This window comes from Crinia signifera, chromosome 2 (genome assembly GCF_055691185.1).
Source record: "Crinia signifera chromosome 2, ASM5569118v1, whole genome shotgun sequence".
Classification (NCBI taxonomy): Eukaryota; Metazoa; Chordata; class Amphibia; order Anura; family Myobatrachidae; genus Crinia; species Crinia signifera.
Genome location: NC_139218.1, coordinates 265,040,709 through 265,061,676, shown reverse-complemented (window position 1 = coordinate 265,061,676; position 20,968 = coordinate 265,040,709). Strand labels below are relative to the sequence as shown.

General features: G+C 44.2%; 1 protein-coding gene across 1 annotated transcript in view; it reads right to left on the bottom strand.

Moving 5' to 3' along the window:
* Nucleotides 1–15,345, bottom strand: part of MGAT4A (alpha-1,3-mannosyl-glycoprotein 4-beta-N-acetylglucosaminyltransferase A) — an 83,188-nt gene extending 67,843 nt beyond the window's left edge. The window contains exon 1 of the mRNA XM_083168530.1: nucleotides 15,223–15,345. The gene's annotated coding sequence lies outside the window, so the exon portion shown is untranslated. The remainder of the gene's footprint in view (nucleotides 1–15,222) is intronic.
* Nucleotides 15,346–20,968: the final 5,623 nt, after the last annotated feature.

Here is a 20,968-nt window from a genome sequence, read left to right as displayed (position 1 = left end):
TCTGGAAGTGTTCCGAAATACTTTAATGATGCTATTATCCGTCTTATCCCCAAACCGGGCCGTGATCCACATTTACCAGGCTCATACAGGCCTATATCCCTTTTAAATGTGGATTACAAATTGTTTACCTCCATAATTTCCAACCGTATCAAATTCCTCCTTCCCAGCATAGTGAATACGGATCAAACAGGATTTATAGTAGGTAGGCACTCCACGTCTAATATCAGAAAAGTGTTATCAACCATGCATTGGATAGCCACCCATGAGGACATAGATGCCTCCTACTTGCTTGCAGTAGATGCCGAAAAGGCATTTGATATGGTCTCGTGGGACCATATCTTCCTTACACTTACAAAATTTAATTTTCCTACAAATGTAATTCATATAATCAAATCACTATACACCGGTTCCACTTCTAGGCTTATATGTAATGGATATCTATCGAACCCTATACAACTATCCAGAGGAACGCGGCAGGGGTGCCCCTTATCCCCACTCCTCTTTGCGCTTGCCATCGAGCCTTTAGCAGTGGCCCTGAGGGGACTATCTGAATTCTCGGGTATATCAGTCGCCACAAAGGAATTAAAGCTCGCATTATTTGCGGATGATATGCTCCTTTTTATTAGTAATCCCCTGACTTCCATACCGGCCATAATGAAACAAATAGATGAATTCGGCTCCTTTGCGGGATACAAAATCAATGCTGACAAATCAGAACTCCTCCCTCTAAACAAACCCGCAACTCGCCTTATAGCTTCCCCACCCCCACCTGCAGTCTCTAAATTCAAACTTAATAGCCCCTCACTGAAGTATTTAGGAGTTCAGTTGCCCTCGGAGATAAGTAAATTATACCACCTAAACTACACCCCTGTATTCACCAAAATAAACACGCTCCTCCAATCATGGATTAATATGCCAATTTCCCTACAAGGTAGAGCAGCAGTTTTGAAGAGTATTATTTTTCCAAAACTGTCCTATGTTATACAGATGCTCCCAATGTACCCCACAACAGCTGATGTTAAACGTTGTGAGAGAATGTTTTCCAAGTTCCTTTGGAGGGGAAAGAAATCTAGGATATCACTACCCAAATTAAAACTAAAAAAAAGCGAGGGGGGCATGGCAATTCCTGATATTAAAGCCTTTTCGAAAGCCACAGCTTTTAGATATATCTGGGATTGGCTCCTGAACACATCAACATACACCAATTTAGAGTTAGAACAAAAATCAATACACCCTTACTCACTAGCGGCTCTTCTACATACACCCAAAGCCAAACTGCCTATGGAGGCGAAAGTACATCCACTGTTCTGCCATACATATATGGCATGGTGGACTGGTAACGTACTACTGAAAAGACAGCCATCTCACTCCAGGTTTTTACAATTCTGTGGTAACCCCTGTTTTCCAGCAGCACAAACAAACTCAAAGTTCACTGCATGGAAAAGAAAGGGCATTATAGCTGTCAGGGATGTTTTCGATCCAGGGGGCACCATCTTATCGTTTAAATCTCTGGTTGAGAAATATCAAATCTCCAATTCAGATTTTTTCATGTATTTGCAACTAAGGCACTATGTACAGTCGTTACCCCCTCCATTTGACAACTCACTCTCCTTAGACCCACTTACCTCTTTAACCGCCAAGATCTCATTAGCTCCATACAAAATTAACTTACTATACTGGGATTTCCTGTCTCTATGCCCCAACAAGCTTTGGGCGCGTGGAGTGTCGACATGGGAGTCGGATTTGGGCAGACCACTGGTGCTCAAAGATATACATTGGGATCTCACCAATGCACTTAAATTTTTGCACTCTGCAAGGCTTCAGGAGACACACATTCGTTTCCTACACAAGGCCTACATCTCACCAGGCCAACGGGCCCACATGGTACCAGACACCTCCTCAAAATGTCTAAAATGTGGTGCCTCAGTAGCACTATTTATTCATTGCTTTTGGTCTTGTCCAAAAATTAAAAAGTTTTGGAATAAGCTACTGAGCTTTATCAATGACACCTTTAAACTACATTTAATTTTTGACCCATTGGCAATTTTAATGCTAAATTTTTCTACTTGGCACCTTAAAGGTAAAAACAAATTACTAACACCTTTGCTGTGTTTAATCCTTACGATAGGTAAAAAACTAATTCTAACCAACTGGACTGTCCGATCTGCGCCCAGGATCAACACGATACGCGCCCAGCTTCTTAAAACTTTATATTTAGAAAGGCAATCTACTATGCCTAATATAGAAGAGGGTGGTCTACGTTTTTATAGAAAGTGGGGACCTTACATTGATGTGCTAGATACAACCCAACAAAACCAAATTATGTCCATTTTTGATTCAACAACGTGGAATACTTATCGCCAGCTTACTCTACCAGTGAACTCTCCGCCTGTGATTGATTAATATATGTTTGATGGAACAAACCTCCCACAGTTTCATGTATTACTGGAAATGTGTTAGTAAAACATCGAATGAAGTGATATAATCAGAAGCACTTAAACTTAATCCCATGTCCCTCCTCATCCTTTACCCCCCCCCCCCCCTTCCCTCACTCCCATCCCTCCTTCCTCCCCCATCCCTCCCCTCCCCCCCCCCAGTTAACAAAAACTGTTTAACAACTGGTTCATTTCATATAATTTTATTGAGTTTATTATTGCAATTGTTGTTTACAGTCAATACAGAATGCATAATATTACGTACCACACTATGAGTGGATACCTCTCAACAATTAACGGATTAGCGAAAGACTCGCTACACTAACTGACGTAAAGGACACTGGACAATACACTGGCAATTTCCTAGAGTTCCCAGGAACCTGGGTGTTTTATTTGTTCTTGGTTCGCTCCACTCGGAGGCCTCCAACGGAGAGCAGGCTAAGGTGGGGAGAGAATTAGGAAACGTTTGTATTTTTCTATTTTGTCTCTTGTGCCCTAATTAGGGTATAACATTTTATTATATATCCAATCTTGATATGTATATGCAATTACAAAAGTATCTGTTCAACTATATAAATTTGAAAAACCAAATAAAAATTATTTTCAAAAAAAAATAACTGGCAATAAATATATTCTGAAATGCTTTAGCAAAAAGCTGGGTCACCAGCATGTTAGTCGACAGTCATTAGGTCGAAATGTGGGTTGGTCGACAGTCAAAAAGGTCGACATGGGGTTTTTCATATTTTTGAGCCGACATGTGCCGACAGGTGGTATTTCATGCCCTACCATCAACTAGGGCATCGTGGGAGAATAAAATAGAGTGCCAAGTGTAGCGAGGCACTGTGCCCGGAGCATAGGGAGCACAGTGAGCCATGCAAGAGGCTGTGGTGCTACGTTTCAGTGTCCATGTCAACATTCGGGACAAATTTTTTATTTTTTTTTTTATTTGATTGTCGACCTACCCCCATGACAACCTAATGCTTGTGTCGACCTAATGACCCTGTCGACCTAACCCATGTCGACCTACCGTTACCTCGACCTACATGCTGGTGACCTAATGATCCATACCCGCCCCAACAGGTTAAAGTGCACAGGAGTGTATTCAGGCACGCCAAGGCTGAGGATTCAATGTGACTGATGCACGAGACGAATTGAGAACAGCTGCACAAGGAGTATCAGTAGCCTCCACCTCTACGAAGAATGGAGGTGGGGAACTGTGTAATATTTGAAGCAACACCTTTGGTAAATGTGGTTTTCCAACGGTTGTGAAACTACATACCCCAAAAGGCCTTGCCACATTTTTTGCATACCTAGTGTTCATGTTAGGCTGTATTAGCAGGGCATCGTGCCCTGCTCGATTTTTAAATAGCAAAACACGCCCGGACCATTTTGCGGTGCCCTGCTAAAACAACCCAGACCGTCCATCCCCGCTGCGGGCTTCCGGAGCTCTAGGGAGAAGCCTGGCACCCACGTATGTGGGCCCGCCCACATTGGTGGCGTCGGCGGACAATCCCACCCAGACTGGTGATGTAGGCTACATGGAAAACTACATACACTAATAGCAAAACTGTAGCATGGCATGCCGTGACTTGTAGTTGAACATCTGTAGAGCCACAGGTTGGCCAGACAGTAGCCGAATGATAGGTCGAAATTGTGAAAATAGTCTGTCAATAGGTTTGACACAAATTTCTAGAATTGATTATATACCCACCAACCAAGAGTAGTTACCAACCTGATATCTCACTGTTGAGAACACAACAATTAATCCTACTCCACAAGCTCGATGCTTAGGGGTCATCCTCGACTCTGAACTGTCCTTCATTCCTCACATTCAATCTGTCGCTAAATCATGTTACATGCATTTAAAAAACATATCCAAAATTTGTCCGTACCTTACACACGACACTGCAAAATCTCTAATCCATGCGCTCATTATATCACGCATTTATTATTGCAATGGCCTCCTTACCGGTCTTCCTAAGAAAAGACTCTCACCGCTACAATCCATTTTGAATGCAGCTACGAGGCTGATCTTCCTGGCTAGATGCTCATCGTCTGGTGATCTGCTCTGTCGGTCCCTCCAATGGTTGCCTGTATATTACTGCATTCAATGTAAAATACTTCTACTTACATACAAAGGCATTACTCTGACTACACCGACTTATATCTCTTTGCTTATCTCAAAAGAGATCCCCACCCGACCTCTGCACAAGATCTGCGTCTCTCATCCACCCTCATAACTTGCAGGATTTTTGTCGGGCAGCACCCACCCTACGGAATGCCCTCCCATGCACATTAAGACTCTGCTCTAGCCTCCAAACTTTCAAGCGAAAGTTTGAAAACTCACCTCTTCAGGCAAGCCTATCATATTCAGGAACCCCACACAACCACCAGTAGCAGTCATATCTAATTGCATCCCATCAGGACTATCTTGTAATCTGATGGGACTCGACTGCCATGCTATGGAATTCTATCCTTATGTATCCCTCCTATTATCCCTATAGATTGTAAGCTTGCGAGCAGGGCCCTCCTACCTCCATGTCGGTTTGTATCTACCCAGTTTGTTTAATCACGGTTGTTTCCAATTGTAAAGCGCAACGGAATATACTGCGCTATATAAGAAACTGTAAATAATAAAAAAATACATACTTTTCTCACTTTCTCATGTATCACTATGCATTTGGACATCGTTAGGGAATGGTAAACCACCTGATTCACTAGTTACACATGCTGAGGTTTTGACAGCGGCATTTTCATGTGTCAATCATTGCTATGTCAACCTTTTGTCAATGTCAACATGTTGCCTGTCTATTTAGACACTGTCGACCCTTTAATCTGGAACCCACTAGACTGCAATTCTATGAACTTCACCATTTAAAGGCCCAGGATAGCACAGTGAATGAGTGTCCCTTATATATAATGTTACACGTGTTTTTATTGTTTAATGTCCCACTAAAATAATGAAAGGTGTTTGATACATGACCAAGTCATGTTGACAATTACAATATAGGTCATGTTCACTAACGTCTACAGCAGGGCCGACTTCAAATACTGCTGCATGCAGATTAAGTATATTATTTTTAATACATGCAACACATCTAATCCAAGATTATAGAATCAAAATTGTAGACAAGCAAAATTGTGTGAATGTGAGAAAAATAAATAGGTTAATACTTCTTCTATGCCCCGATTCTCTGGGACTATGGGAATAAAAGATGCACAGCATCCATTTGACTATCATTTTAGAAGGAATTTTGTACAGTCTTAAAATAAATACCAAAGACCATAATACTATGTAATATCAAAGAGGTCAAGTAAAAAATCCTTCATCACACGCAAAAACACACCTCCTTAAATACAGTAAAAGGCGTTTAAAAAAAGTATCTTTTTTCCATGCGTACAGATAAACATACAAATTATTGTTTATACTTTAAGGGGCACAATGGTGTAGTGTATGTTAAATCATAAAGAACAGTTACTTGTGCTGCCCATACACCTGTGAGATATTGCATGCAATCATTCGATGTCTACCACATCTGGCCGATAAATCGGATGATTGCATGCATTTTTAAAGGAACAATTTGACGCGATGCGTGGTCATGCATTGAATGTCGCGTTGATAGATCTTATGTTCTGCACAGAAAATCCATCGAATTGCAGGAGCGATCTCATGTGGTTTTAACCACATGCGAACGCTTTAATACAATTTGCAGGTGGGGGTGGAGGGAACGCTTTCAGCAGGATGGGGAGAGGCGGCTTAGCCAATCAGAAGGCTACCCAACAATTTTCTGCCACCGCTGACCCCCGCTAGCGCTCTACACTACTCCGCCCTCTTCCAGCACCCAACGTGCCATCTCAAGATGGCATGTGACATCGGGTGCAGAAAGAGGGCACTTTTTGCACCACAAGATGCGATTGGATTCGAAGTTGCATCGAATCCGATCGCATAAGTGTATGGGCAGCATTAGATGTACCTTAAGGAGCCCATACACGCTACGTTTTTTGGCTCCGTTATGTACTTTTAAAGTACACATGGTATCGGATCGCATGCCTTGTGCATGCACTGTGATCCGATACGATGTATAGCTAGTACAAAAAGTATGTGCAGCACATACTTTTTGTACCGTACTATGTGATGCGCGGGAGCGTGCATCGCATAGTACAGAACGGAGCCGGACACAACGGAGCGTCTATGGGCTCCTTTAGAACTTGGACTATGAAACATGGATAAGACAGTACCAGTATTGAAAATCAAATAAAGCAAAGCTGTTTTTTCATAACTAATTATTTGTAAGTAAGAAACCTACTTTATGTGAAGACTGCAGTCTTTTGATTAGAATTTCAAAGGCGCACCAACCACAAAATAATTCCTTGCTTAATTATGCCTCATAACGAACTATATTCTAATATAGGCATATATTTAGGACATTTTTTCAATGGCTAAGAGCATACAAGAGTTGTCAGCAATTTTTAGGAAACTGGGGCTTTTAATGATGCTATAATAAGTGAATAACACTGAATTGAGGGTTATTAAAAGGATGTTTTAGAAAGACAAAATGAAGAGCGGCACCCTGCAAGTACTGTATGCACCACCATACAAAGCCAAAAAGGTCAAAGACGTTCTAAAATATATTTTATATTACAACGATTGGAGTGTGAAAAGGGGAAAATTCACTTATGGATGAAATCTGCCTGTCAAAATCAGTGGCACATTAGCTGCACTTGCCCCGCACATAACCGTTAGCTACCCCATAGGGTTTCTAGAACTTTCCTGTGAATTCAGTATTTAAGCAAACAGGTAAAGGGTTTGAGAGGCAGCGCCATTGTTGCCGGATGCGGTTCTGTAGGATCAGGCCAAAACGCTGTGTGTAACCTCACATAGGCTCCTTCCAGCCAAGTGGGTCTGCGTTGCTGCTATGTGGGTGTCAACCCATGGGGGTGATTCTACTTGGTTTGTAAAAGCAAATTCCTTCTTGAATGGATAAAAGCAAATTCCTTCTTGAATGGACAAAACGAGAGAGAGAGAGAGAGAGAAAGAGAGAGAAAGAGAGAGAAAGAGAGAGAAAGAGAGAGAAAGAGAGAGAAAGAGAGAGAAAGAGAGAGAAAGAGAGAGAAAGAGAGAGAAAGAGAGAGAAAGAGAGAGAAAGAGAGAGAAAGAGAGAGAAAGAGAGAGAAGAGAGAAAGAAAGAGAGAGAGAGAGAGAAAGAAAGAGAGAGAGAGAGAGAGAGAGAGAGAGAGAGAGAGAGAGAGAGAGAGAGAGATTTGGGTGGGGTGTGTTCAAACTGAAATCTAAATTACAGTGTAATAATAATGCAGCCCGTATTTACCCTGCACAGAAAAAAAATAACTCACCCAAATCTAAGCTCTCTCTACACACGTTACATTAGCCCCACCTGCAGTGCACATGGTGTTGTCCATTAAAGAAGGAGTTTGCTTTTGCAAACCAACCAGAATCACCCCCTAAGCGTATTGAGTACCCGTTTTGTATTGCTTGTCTATTCAGAAAGATAAGAGTACATGGGATCAGCACCTTCATATAACCGTAAAAATAGGGCCTACAGAAACCAAGTGTATAATTGATGCTGCATTTACAGTATATACTCGAGTATAAGTCGACCCGAATATAAGCCGAGGCACCTAATTTTACCACCAAAAAATGGGAAAACGTATTGACCCGAGTATAAGCCTAGGGTGGGAAATGCAGCAGCTACTGGTACATTTCCCTGTATAATAATACCAGGACACCACAGGCTGCTCCCCCTGCCTAATAGCAGGACACCACAGGCGGCTCCCCCTGCCTAATAGCAGGACACCACAGGCTGCTCCCCCTGCCTAATAGCAGGACACCACAGGCGGCTCCCCCTGCCTAATAGCAGGACACCACAGGCGGCTCCCCCTGCCTAATAGCAGGACACCACAGGCGGCTCCCCCTGCCTAATAGCAGGACACCACAGGCGGCTCCCCCTGCCTAATAGCAGGACACCACAGGCGGCTCCCCCTGCCTAATAGCAGGACACCACAGGCGGCTCCTCCTGCACAATACACCACAGGCTGCTGCTCCTGCACAATACACCACAGGCTGCTCAGGCTGATCCCCTGGGACACCACAGGCCTCCTGCACTGAGGACGTGTGTAGTGCAGGAGGCTGGCGCCCATGTTGCAGTAGCCACGCCTATGTTCAAAGTGGAGCTGGGCAGCGAAGTGGATGGCTGGACGCAGGACAAGAGCCACTGACTCGAGTATAAGCCGAGTGGGGGCTTTTTCAGCTAAAAAAAAAAAAAAAAAGGAGAGGAGGAGAGGAAATTTCAGACCCTCTCTGCCAGAGGTGGTGGTGTTGGCAGACAAACACTTTTAAGATAAGGTTGTACAAGTATTTATTGTCTGACGACATTCAGGGTTATGTGGTTCCCAATGGGGGTTATTCCATTTCACTCCTTCTGGCAAATTCCTTCTTAGATGGTCAAAACCATGTGCACTGCAGGAGGGCAGATGTAAAATGTGCAGATAGAATTAGAATTGGGGTGAGTTATTTTGTTTCTGTGCAGGGCAAATACTGACTGCTTTATTTTTACACTGCAATATAGATCTCACTTTGAAGTAAAACCCCACCCAAATCTAATTCTCTCTGCACAAGTTACATCTGCCCCCCCCTGCAGTGCACATGGTTTTGTCCATCTATGAAGGAATTTGCCAGAAGGAGTGAACCAGAATAACCCCAGATGTGCTGTGGCAAACTGGAGAACTTGCAGGGGTACCCTGGATTAGTGGTCCATGACCAATTTCAATTATCTATGACCAATTTAATAGGCAAATTTTGGAGAACCAAAAGTGAATCCTGTCCATTACCACAGAGCTGACACAAATAATGAGATATAAACACAACATTTACTTAGTTCAATCATTTCTGATTTTATCAATGAGAAACTTTTGGCCTAGCAGTGCTGTGAAAGAAGTTCTGATATTCAGGGGCGCCGTGATTTAAAAAAAAGTTTGGAAACCACTGCACTAGGGTTTAGTAGAGTGTACAAGGGGAAAAATAAGGCAAACATAATCATTGCTTAGCACAAAGTAAAAACAAGAATTGACCAAAAAAAAAAAAAAAACGGATTCCCAGTCGGGGGGAGACTAGACACATCTAGACTTAAGGTGCGTACACACGGGCAAAAATGTGTACACAGCTTAAACCTTCAAATGGGTTAAAAACTTGGACCTAGTGGACGTACGCCTTTATTCAACTATACTTACTATGATGCATTAAACAAAAACTGACTAATCCTGGGTTTCAGGCAGTGGCGTAACTATAAATGATGCTCCCTCAAGCCAAAATATTTATAGGAGTTGCAGAGTTGGTGCTATTATCATGTAGCGTTAGGGACCGCTAGGATCAGAGAAGCCTTGCCGAGGCCTGGTGACAACCATATCTTTGCAAATATACAGTATGTCACTAAGGGCCCCATACACTACAACAATCTGATGCTGAAATTGGATGTCACTTCCCCTAGAAAGCCCCGGAGTGATTCCAGATGATTTGGTACTTTGGTGTAATTTTTTTCCGTAAGATATATCTCATGCGATTGATCAAGCCAAGATAAATCACATGAGACATATCTTATGGCAGCAATTCCTAAACTTTTTGAAATCACGGCACCCTAGAGCATCAAAATGTTTTCAAAGGCACCCCTAGGCTAATGTTTCTTATTGAGAAATTAAGAAAATTTGACTATATATGAAGAATATATAGGTTTCAAACATATTACAATCAATAGCACAAAATTACTTATATCAATGATTTCTGTATAATCATAGTGTTCATTCTAGCACACGCCACACGCGGGATGCGGTTAATTTCCCGGCGGTCGGGATCCCGGCGGTCGGAATCCCGACACTGGAATCCCGACCGCCGAAATCCCGAAACTTTCTCCCTCCGTGGGTGTCCACGACACCCATAGAGGGAGAATATAATAGCGTGCCGAGCGTAGCGAGGCACCGGGCCCGCTGCGTGGCGAGCGCAGCGAGCCCGCAAGGGGGGGCGATCCATGTCCCCCCCTTGTCGGGATTTCGGCGGTCGGGATTCCAGTGTCGGGATTCCGACCGCCGGGATCCCGACCGCCGGGATATCATATCGGACCCGCCACACGCTGCCTGCGGTGGTGTTTCTAGCACAGGTCTAGTTTGCATATCAGTGCTGATATACAGACCACACTGCTACAAGCACTACAGCAGACAGCGACACCACAGGCAGGGAAGAGGAACTGCATGGGTTTTCAAATATGGCAGGTGCTAGAATGAACACTATAGTCATTAGATCCAGAAGAAGAATACTGGATTACTTCAAATCTTGAATTGTATGATAGCCAAATATCAGCTAGAGCTGCTGATCCTTCAGGGCACATCTCACACACGGTTATGTAAATTAACATTTTATGTAAAAATGAGAATAAAAGTACAATATTTAGAAGAGATTAAAATAACAAGAAACAATTGAAACATGCATTCCTGCTCTTCATCTTAACAGCAATGTAGAATCACACTCCAGGCTATGAAAAATAAATCATGCAGACACGACTGTCATCAGGAAGCAAGGGGCAAGAATAAACCTTTATTCTCACACAGCCTCTTGGGGATATAAAGAGCTGATTTATAGAAGTGGAGATATTGCCTATAGAAACCAATCACATTCTACCTATTCTCCTCAAGAACAGTGGTTCTCAACCTCAGTCCTCAAGACCCCCACACACAGTTCACGTTTTCACGCACAGGTGCACTAATTACTCACTGACACATTTTAAAAGATCCACAGGTGGAGCTAGTTATTTTTTTGGTGATTCTGTGTGGAGACCTGCAAAACATGGATGGGGCTCCTAAGTTGAAGACCTAAAAAAATACATGCATATATGTGTGTGTGTCACTTTACAAATACTTAGGAGCTGACAGCAGGGTTGAAATGCCTAGACAAAGTCCCAGGATTTTTGGCCCAAGACCAGCAGCGGCTCCTACCTCTCCTACCCCCCCCCCCCCCCCCGTTGCTGCCGCCATGCTCCTGGTCCCTGCCGCAGCCACTCCAGACTGCTTTTGCAACAGCCCACTAAGGCATATTCAGGGTTCCAGGTCCGGCGCATTGGCAGTATTGTCCACGTATTGCGCATATGCAGAACTCGGTTTTAATGGGCTGCCGCTCAGTAGCCCATATAGAGGTGTCCCGGAGGGAGGTAACACCTCCCAATGGGACTGCCTTGGGTGACTGGCAGGTCAGACTTCCAATAGGAAGTCACTGCCAGTCACAGAGAAGCCAGAGCAGTTAAAGCTAGGCTTCAGAGAAACTAGGCTGGTGTGAAAGGGGCCAACCCGGGAGTGCCCCACTATGATCCTGGGACCAAATTCCCTGGGTAGTCCCTGAGTTTCCTGGTGTGAAAGGGGTATTATATAGACATCTAGTGTATACCTCTGTTCCAACACAATGTTGCAATAAATGTAGCCATGTCAATAATGAAAACTGAACCAAGAACCATGAGAGGTGATTGTTTTACATAGCAACCAATTGGCATCAAAATGTCTAGCATTTTGTAGGACACTAAGGGGTAAATCTATTAAAGAGTTGATGTTGCCCAGCCAACAGCCAATCAGATTCTATCATTTTTTCTATTGTGTCCTACAAAATGCTAGACATTTTGATGCCAATTGGTTGCTATGTAAAACAATCACCTCTCATGGTTCTTGGTTCGTCAACTGAGCACCACCTGATCCGCTGGACATTGATCTAGTATAAGGAAAAGTCTAAACTCGCAAAGCACACGATATAGCCGCCCTTGTGCCTCTTATGAAATACAGATATAGAGGTCTCATTACCTACCCTTCCCTAAACCTTTCCTTTGTGTTGTCTAAGTTTTTGTATACCTGTATGTTTGTAAAATGTTGTTTTTTTTTAAAATTTGAAAACTTTGGTCACCCTGCGAGGTGTTTCGTTGTTAAACAAGGAGTGTACTATCGCCTTGATATAATCATATGAAAATTGTGACCATTACAATAAAACGGGTTTGAAAAAAAAAAAAAAAACAATCACCTATTTTCATTTTTAAAAGCTTTTGTATAATTTATCTCTAGGAGTGTCATGGCTACACACTGCATAAATGTCGCTTCTATTATTAAACTAGCTGATGAACAGTTAAAAAAAAAACAACAGTTGAATAAATAATGGAACACAAACCATTTGATTAACATTAAAGGCACAAAATAACATCTAGTTCACAAATTATTTCTATCATAATGCAGTAGAAATATAGTATCTATTTGTTGCCATGTCAACATCTCAAGGAACAATTCCATTAGGAGACATTCTGCAAAGTGAAATTGCATGAGAAGTGCTAAATAAATTAAAAATGGAGATTTGCAGCCATTGTGGCGAAGTCAAGTGACCAAGGAGAAATAATGAAAAAAAATCCACCTAACCCCCCAAAAATGTGGCAATTGAGATAGCAGGACCACTGTGCAGCTCGGCAGGTATATGTTCCCTGTGTGATAACTGTACTGTCTCTGCTTATAGTGTTACCTATCTGGCTGTTGCCTTGACCAGTGGTGCCACTGTGCAGCTCGGCGGGTATATGTTCCTGAGTCTGCCACTGAACATGTCCATCACCCTCTCCAGGGTACATGTAGTGTATACCTGTACATCTGTACGGGTGCCGGACGGCTCCCTGACAGTCGGGATTCCGACAGTCATTCCTTCGACGTCGGAATCCTGACTGCTCCCTCGTGGGGGTCCACGACCCCCATAGAGGGAGAATAAAATAGGTGGCGAGCGCAGTTCACCACCGTGCCCGCAGCGTGGCAAGCCCGCAAGGGGCTTCATCGTGCTCCCCACGCTGTGCAGTCGGGATTCCGACGTCTGACTAATGACTGTCGGAATACCGACTGTCGGTTAATTATACCACACTCATCTGTACTGTCACTGTTGAACTATTACCTACCCAGCAATCCAAATCAAATTACTAGTATATGCAAATATACCTGGCCAATAAAGCGATTCTGATATAGAATGCTGTAAGTGGTTATAAGCAAAGTATAGGAGGTTTTATAAGGGTGTCACATGGTTGATTTTTTATTGGTATATTGCTGGCCTACAAATGACAGCCAACAAGTGTTTTCAGGAATAATAAAGCTTATACAGTATTTGGTGGGACATTGAAAAGTCACATTACACACATTTCAGTGATTTTTATAAAAAAAATAAAAAAAATTTACTTGACTAATTCAGTAAATAAATAACTAAGTAAATAGTGTCCCATAAAACACCTCACCATAAATGCCACACATTTACCCTTTTTTTTTTTTTTTTTTTTTTATACAAATGACATGCCGCTATTAGCTAAACCAGTGGTTCCCAAACTGTGCGCCTAGGCTCCCTGGGTGCCTCGGAGCACATGCAAGGGTGCCTCGGATTGGTTGTCCAGAACCAATTCAAATTATTTATGGTCAATGTAATAGGCAAAATCAGTGCTGGTGGCTTCCAGTTTTTAAATATGTGGATAAACAGAAGTGAATTCTGTCCCTCACCACATAACTGGAACTAAGGATGACATATAAGCACAACTTATTTAAATTTAATATTGTTTTCTGAAATTCTCAGTAGCAAACTTTGCACCTAGGGGTGCCCTGACAAATATTCTGATAATCTGGGGTGCCGTGATGCAAAAAAGTCTGGGAACCACTGGGCTAAACAAATAGTACCCAAACTTAGTCCACAAGGACCCCCAACAGTTCACAGTTTCACAGTTCACCCCATAGGTGACATTTTAAAAGATCCACACGTAAAGCTAATTATTTCACTTGTGAGTTGACTTGGAAAATGTAAATATAAACTACAACTTTGCTATGAAAATGTACTGCGGTTTTGGAATTCAATTGCAAATTAACATTTTTGTGCTATTTGCAGCAAAAAACAGATGACAACGCACACCCCGATGGTTCCTAAGTGAATAGACTCCTATTATGGTTTGCAATACAGGGCTATGGAACAAGTCACAATGACAATAGTAACATTATGACGACAGGCTGACAGTTATGCATAGTACATTAGAACCTATTATTCAGTGGCCAGATATAAATGATAATGAATTACATTGTACATTACTAAGAACATTGCTTTATTTTGTAGATACTCCAGGGCTTTCCTCAAGCAGTTAATTGCTGCTGCTGCTGCCACTGGATATAGCACTGTCTCTGAACGATACAAAGTAGTTTGTGGAAAGCACAGAACGCAGAAAGTGAATACATACTAGTAAAAATAAATGACTTATTGAAGAGCATGCACAAGTAAAATAAAAGTTTTATATGCACACACACACACACACACACACACACACACACACACACATCAATATAGGGGACTGCACAATAACAGGGAGGATGTGCTGAGCAGTGCAGGTCTAGGGTAACCTGTACCTCACCTTATAGACTGGCTTTTATTGGAGCAGCTCTATGTCTGCATCTGATAATCCCGGAGGACCCCCTGTGACCCTTTGCTGCTACGGCTAGGGCTATGGCAGGAGGGCACAGCGACACAAGGGAGGGCAGGCCACCCATCTCACCCCGCATTAACCCCTCTCGCCACCCGTGTGACACCCGGGCGGGTAGCTATTGGGCACTGCAAGGTGCACAGCAGTGCCATGGTGATCCTCACTGCGCTGCATGGCCGCCAGGTCCCCCCTATCCATCTGTCACATCACGCCGTGTAACGGGCACCAGCCGCGGCTCCCAGCCCGGTCACATTACCTCTACCCCAGTGTAGTACTTGCCTGGTCTGAGCTGGGGACTCCGCTCTCTACGCCATGAATCCCGTGCTGTGCCCGGACGCCACTGCTGCGTATCCTCTGTGACTGTCCTCCCCACTCGCTGCCGCCCCCAGCTACACCTACACCGACCCTGAGATGGGGGCAGATGCCGTGCTCCGCCCAGTGAGGCAGTGCTCCAATCACAGGCAAAAAAGGGAGGGTCACTATCTGTCATCTGTGGAGCCGGCGCAAAAGACTGTCACCGAGGCCTCGCCCTCCAGCCAGCCCAGGTCCCTAAGCGCAGAGAGAGGATGGGCGATAGGAGGGACACATGACAGTGTGGTACTCTGCAGGTTACTGCGTGACTGTCAGATGAGGACAGGGAGATATTATACAGATGTCTATTGGCTTGGTTACCTCCGATGGTTACAATCAATGAAATTGGGGACGGAGCTATGCTGCCTCTATGTCCAGACACCTTTGTGAAAAGGACCATTATATTATTGCATAGGCTTACCATTCTATCCATTTAAACTGAGAAAGTTATGAATTAAACAGTTCTATGGCTGCCTCACTTCAAGCCTGCATTTCATTGGTTTTAATCAGCCATAGAAGCTGTGTAATTCAGAAGTGTTTCCACTTTAATGCAATAGTTTGGTAAGCTCGGTGCCATCGATGGAGGGAAACTATCTGGTTCTCCCCCAATCAATGCCAAGATAATTAAACATCTGCCATCAATGACTATGACACATCTATTGTTGATGGTCATCCATAGTGTGAATCCAGGCATGTTCAACCAGTGTAGTCTAAATGGCACCACACCGTAAAGGTACACAGCCATTTCAAATCTGGTACCAGCCACACAGACCAATCAGAATTCGTGGACCATCAGCCAATCAGGCTGCTTATTAGCTGACAGACCGTGAGCTCTGATTGTCTCACAAGCTGGCGCCACATTTAAAAAGAGCCACTGACCTGCTCAATAGACCGCTTCACTGCAAGTTTGCTATGCGCTGTTGGAGTTTAGATGGGACCTGGCCAGTGGTGTGGTGTGTTGGCTGACTGACTGGAAGCCCTGCCCTGACTGAATTATTCATGGAAATCATGTGAAATGGGTCATGGATATAATTAACTATTTGTCACAGCGACTACACTGCATAGTTGTGCTCTGGCTGGGTCAGGACTTAGGACATTTTACCTGAGACTTTCTGCACCTGCTCTGCAAATATTCATAATACGTGATTTATGCATAATGACTGACTATTGATCCAAATATTCTAACCCCTTCTAATTAGAGGGGATCTTTACTGGCTCCACCATGGCAATAAAACCTATGCATTCATTGATGGCAGCAACTCACTGCCTCCCTTTTTGCTGTTCATCTGTGTCACAATCTTCCCATCACCCTCTATCTCGCCTGTCACCCTCTTCCTATGACCTTCCTTCCTATTTCCTCTCCGCATCATGTTCTATGCACACCAGTGTCACCCACTTCCTCCCTGCCACATATTTCCTTGTGTCCCCCATTCCCAAGCATCACCCTCTACCTGTCACCCACTGCGTCACTATCTCCTCATCACAAAACAAGGTATTGACCCCTCCCCTTCATAAGGACACAACATTCTATTTGACACACTTCTTGAGATGCAGAGGTAAATGTTACTGACACCGCAACATAGACACATATTGGCATAACTGCTGGGTAGATACTCCTGCCTGCTCCTGAGAATGTGACGTGTGCTCTCGGAAGGGGCATGGCTTGGTGACAATGCCACGATCACAATCCATGCCCCTGTTTTTTTGTTACTGTAGGGACATACCCAGCGCTCTATGAGCTGCTGGCAAGCCCCCTGTCCCTCTCTATGCGTAAATAATTGAACTGCGCATGCACACATCGTCTATTTACCGCTGACAGGGAGTCTCCACAACTGTTTTCCCGCCACAGAACACTGCTGCCTGTGGGTGGGACAGAGAGACATTCCCCAAAAAATCTGAACAGTTGGGAGGTAAGCATTAGGGGTCACTCCAAAAATGTCTGCACAGTGTGCTTTTAGGCCTGGACCAGCCCTGCTTTCCCTATAGAGAGCAATAAAGCCACATTCCCTAGATAAAAGCTTTAATCAAACCTGGGGTGAAGAGCCTAGGTAAGGCTCTCTTGGTGGTTGCTATTGGATGGCAATTGTGCTTTGAGCTACTGTAAAGTTATTAAGGCAAATGTAAACGGATTAAACCATTACTTTATGTACATTGTGCTTCAGTGTCATCAGGGCGGTCTAAAGCTTAAGTCTTCCCATGCCACAAGCATTAGATCCTACATGCCAGTTGTATAACCTTTGTTACATGCACATGGTCAGTATAAATGGCAAGTCCCTGAGTGCCCATGTACATGTGTTTAGCAGCATTACAAGGGGATCTAAATGTGTATTAGCCTTAGGTACCTGTGTAGGGTACCTACAATGTAGGGTTTGGAGCATACTTGGGGTAACGTTGCTGACCCACACACTCACTGCTTGACCTTTTGATCCTGTCATCCTTTGGACCCTGTCAACCTTTTCACTGTCGACCTTTGGGCCCTGATGACCTTTTGACTGTTGACCATTAGTGGTCGACCATTCGACTCTAGACCTAGATCTAAAATACCAAAACTGAGACAGATGTACTAAGCTTCGAAAGAGATACAATTGAGGGAGTGATAAACAACCAACCAATCAGCTTCTGCCTGCCGCAATGCACATATACCAAGGTAGCAGTGGGATCCCGCTCAATGAGGATTTCAGGGAAAAGCAATTGAAAGTTACGGATTCTAAGAAGCACAATGGTTCTGCTCACTAACAGGATGTGTACACTCAGCAGCTCCAAATTATTCCTGAATTAGCTCTGCAACTCATTGTTCGTGATGCATAATATTTCCTTTACGTTACATTGTTTCCTACAAGAATTGTTTTCTTATTTTCCTGCTGCACGATAAATAATACATTGATGAATAAAATAAATGTGTAATAAGTTAAAAACACAAAACTTCTCTGAAAAGAGGTATTTTCATAGGCGTTTCCATAATGGGCCATCAGGCCATAAGGGCTGTCAACATCAGTCAGGGCCCCTGGGCAAAATAAATCACTGGGCCCTCACTGATGTTGAGACCACCCTGCACTGGTATATGTGTATATATATATATATATATATATATATAAACAAAGAATATACCCAGCGCAAAAAGTCCTCAGTGTTAAGTGTCAATAATTCCACATCAAATCCTAGTGTGTGCAGTCTTTTTCTTTAGGATCGTGCCATAGATCCAGACATGGGGAATCTTGCAAAAAGAGTAGAAAAGACGCACCAATGAGCACAAAGTAACAGAATTTTACTGATCAAATAAAGCTCACGTACACAGGGGTTAAAAGTATAATGCTTGCCAGCCAGATCATAACACCATCACAGCCCGGATACTCCTGTGGGGGATCACCGCTGCTCAGCTTCAGCCGCAGAGACCTCAGACCAAGACACCGCACCACTCACACAGGACCAGAGGGGAACGCCGGCTGGAACACAGGTGTCAGATACCCCCTGACGAAGTCCTTCTGTGTGACGGAACTAGTTGGGTTTTACTTCTATGGTCCGACGTTGGAGACGTCCTTCTTCCACCTGTGTTCCAGCCGGCGTTCCCCTCTGGTCCTGTGTGAGTGGTGCGGTGTCTTGGTCTGAGGTCTCTGCGGCTGAAGCTGAGCAGCGCAGGAGTATCCGGGCTGTGATGGTGTTATGATCTGGCTGGCAAGCATTATACTTTTAACCCCTGTGTACGTGAGCTTTATTTGATCAGTAAAATTCTGTTACTTTGTGCTCATTGGTGCGTCTTTTCAACTCTTTTTGCAATATATATATATATATATATATATATATATATATATATATATATATAGAGTCCAGGGGGTGCGGCGGCACTCAGAGTAGAAATAAAACGCAGAGGCAGAGGTATACCAACGGTTTCGAAGCCTTAGCTTCTTTATCAAGGTGTCATAGAGTTCTCTATGACACCTTGATAAAGAAGCTAAGGCTTTGAAACCGTTGGTATACCTCTGCCTCTGCGTTTTATTTCTACTCTGAGTGCCGCCGCACCCCCTGGACTCTATACCAGACAGTTGCGACTGTCCTTACGGAGGGCACCAGCTCATTGAAATTTATTTCTATCTGCATACGTTTATTTGGAGTGCCGCCACAGGACTGCATATATATATATATATATATATATATATATATATATATATAGTTAGTGATGTTGGACAGGTAAGACGTGAAGATGCGGAGATTGGCAGATACTGCACTGAGTACACGTGAAAACAGTCCACTCTCATCATCACAGCGCTGTGCTGCTGCTTGCCTGGTTTGGCGGCGCTGACTAGCTGCAGGGTGCACAAGACCAAGCACATGAGCAGGCTGCTCCAGGAGATATCCATGGTGTAGGTTTGATGCTAGGTCCCACGGGATGTGTCACAACTGAAGGGCTGGATGAAGTCGTGTGGTGTGTAGCAACCGGAGACGGACCAGAGGAGGAAGGATTAAATCGTGCAGGTTTAATAATAGAATTCATAAATGAAATAATACACACTTGAATACTTTCTTAAAGTGGCAGTTAGTGGTAATAAGACTTGAGCCAGCACGGCACTTTGAAAGAAGAAAAAGTTCATAGAAACAATAACAGTTCACATACTGCGGACAGCAGGCTGGGGTCTTGAGAAATGAAGAAATCCGGAAAGAGAATGTACTTGATGGTAATGAGGGATCCTTGAAGACTGAAAGAAGCTGGATGATGACAAAAGAATGGGAAGTTGCTTGGAAGCAGACGGCTTGAAGGGCTTAGGCCAGGAAGCTCAGGGATGCAGGCAGAGACCAGACTGTGGAGAGAACTGGCTGGGGTTAAGCTGAATCGAGTCCAACACAGAGCACTGAAGCAAGGCACCAAGTCAGGAGAGGTGAGTCAGAGAGCCGGAGTCAGCTGGGAGCTGTGAACGCCTCTGGAGACTCTTTGTACTGACACTGAACAGGCCTAGGCAGATCCCCTATATCCCTAGAGGGCGGCTGCCATTGGCTGTCAGGTCAGTATGGGCGGAAACCTCAGACAAGGACCAATCTGCTATTTGCCCTTAATCAAGATGGCGGCGCCGGCCTCCCGGCGCCCCTACAGCACATACCACTACACTTGCTGGCGTCCCACGCTGCCTGCTGCCCACCAGACTGCCGCTGCCTGCTGCCGCTGACCTGGAGACCACTACACGCTAGCCGACGGCGGGCGCGAACGGGTGAGTAGTAAGCCCGCCGCGCACCGCCGCGGCTGCGTGTGACAGTACCCCTCCCTTTCTGGGTGACCCCAGGGCACCTACGCACCTTGTGTGGATTTCTTTGAAAGAACTGTCTCACCAGACGAGGAGCATGAAGATCTGCAGCATCAACCCAGGAATTCTCTTCAGGACCGAATCCAAGCCACTCTACCAGATACTGAAGATGGGTATTGCGGCAACGTGAGTCGATAATGCGCCTCACCTCGAACTCTGTTTCTCTTTCCGAGCCAATTTTGGGCGGTTTAGGCACCTTCTTCTGATATAAGTTCAAACGCAAAGGTTTCAGAAGAGACACATGGAACGAATTTGATATTCTTAAGGAAGGAGGGAGCTGTAGTCTGTAGGCCACCGGATTAATCACCTGAGTGATCGGGTACGGCCCGATGAACCGAGGAGCCAGCTTCATGGACGGTAACCGAAGGCGTATATGGCG